This window comes from Miscanthus floridulus, chromosome 1, assembly GCF_019320115.1.
Source record: "Miscanthus floridulus cultivar M001 chromosome 1, ASM1932011v1, whole genome shotgun sequence".
NCBI lineage: Eukaryota > Viridiplantae > Streptophyta > Magnoliopsida > Poales > Poaceae > Miscanthus > Miscanthus floridulus.
In genome coordinates, this window is record NC_089580.1 from 93452290 (window position 1) to 93454289 (window position 2000).

Below are 2000 nucleotides of genomic sequence, written 5' to 3' on the forward strand. Positions count from 1 at the left end.
TCTTCTACTATTCAACTAGGGACATTACTAGGGAAAAGACACCAGCAGAGGATGCTTTCCTTCGCAACCGCGTCCTATGTGCCCTTACAAATGGGAGGTGGACTACACAGGATTCAATGAGACTATAAGAGTCACCCTCGTGAGCTACCACCGATCCAGAATGCAGGATGCATCTATGATTAACCTAAGTCTAAGCACCACGCTTACACTTATTATTAATACTTTACTCCCCTAGGAAGAGAATAAAGCACTCAAAAGAGTCGCAAACTTGATGAATAATATAAACAAGATGCTTACTTGGATCAGAAGTTGATTACTAGAGAAATCTCAGAGGCAAGCTTAGATAGAACTTGGATACACCAAGGTACAAGCCATAGAGAGAGCACCGATAGGCTAGCACCTCCTCCAAACTCTTCCCTCACTCTCTATCTCACTATTATTTACATGACTAGATCCTAAAGAGGACTAATCTTCTCTTGATAGTTGGCTCTAATCCGGATGAGGAGAATATGAATTAGGGTTTTAGGATGGCTTCAGGGAGGAGGGTAGGGGCTAGTGTATATAGGCCGGAGCATTGATTTTGGACCCTTGGATCAAACTAACTTGAAAGAATGGCATAGATGTAATCTAGGAGGCGGTGGGAAACTGACGTACGAAGGAAGGGCTGACTGGTAGGACCCATAGGCCGGCCGGCCTATAGGTGGGGAGTCTCCTAGAGTCTTCTAGAGTCTTCCCATGCTAGTTACGCGGCAGAATTCTATGATTTCATTTGATGAATAAGTCCTCCTTGGTGGTTTTCTGGATAAACCCTGCTGAAAACACAGATTCACCAAAACTCGTGGAATTTATTAGTTTAAACCCCTAGACCTATGTTGGTGATCCTTTTTATGCATTTATACAAGTTATGTTGATGGTTTATAAAGCATGTTAATGACCGTCAACACTAGGGATGACAACCTAGTAAAGTAATGTTAGGAGATATAGGTTTATAATAGGTGGCTACTAAAACAACAAGTTAATAAATACCAATAAGCATTTTTGGCGCTGTTGCCGGGGATGGTAGCTGAGCAAAGGAAGTATTGATAAACTTATACTTATTGATGTGATCAAGATAACCATTGACCTCTGCTCAAACAAACTTACCCTTGTGTTGTCTACTTGTGTATCTTATGTAGGGTAATGTATGACCGGTATTGACCTTCCGACAAACTACGTTGACAATCCAGAAAAATTACTTAAGAGAACTAGAGCTAAACTTAAGAAAGTTAGAGTTGGAAGACAACCAGATAAGGTGAAGCTTAACACCAGAATTTGAATCCATGGCTAACAAGACTCTCCGTGAATTCTCTGCTCCAACTACAACCAACATCCATACTAGACTAACAGTCAATGTTGGAGATAATGGATTCGAGCTCAAGCTAGCCCTTATCAACATGGTGCAAGCAAGCCAATTTTATGGAAAGGCACATGAAGATGCGAGTGCACGTCTCCAACACTTCCTGGAGATCTGTAGCACTTTCATCATCAAAGGAGTAACCCAAGATGCCATACTACTTTGCCTCTCCCCATTCTCACTCTTGGGGAAGGCAAAGCAATGGTTCTACACCAACAAAGATGGAAACACTACATAGGATAACTGCTCCACTGCCTTCCTAGCAAAGTTCTTTCCCACATGCAAGACCAATGCTCTGCTTGCGAGAATCTCAAGCTTTCAATAGCAACATGATGAATCTATCCCTAAGGCATGGGAATGCTTTCAAGATTACATATCAGAATGTCCCCATCATGGGATGGAGAATTGGTTACTCATGTAGACTTTCTACCATGGGTTGACCAATAGTACCCATGAGACTATGGATGTTGCTACTAGAGGTACATTCCTGTCACTCACCATACCAGCTACAATAGCTCTTGTGGAGAAGATGGCCTCCAACCAAGGTTGGAATGAAGAACGTCTTCAAACTTGCAAGAGAGGCGGAGGTATGCATCAACTCAAGGAG

The 2000-nt window shown here is 42.3% G+C and overlaps 1 non-coding gene across 1 annotated transcript; it reads right to left on the bottom strand.

The window, feature by feature from the left end:
• Positions 1–1683: 1683 nt before the first annotated feature.
• On the bottom strand, positions 1684–1792 carry LOC136511711 (small nucleolar RNA R71). Its single transcript, XR_010772809.1, has one exon. It is a non-coding gene; the product is annotated as a small nucleolar RNA R71 (small nucleolar RNA).
• Between the last annotated feature and the right edge of the window lie 208 nt (positions 1793–2000).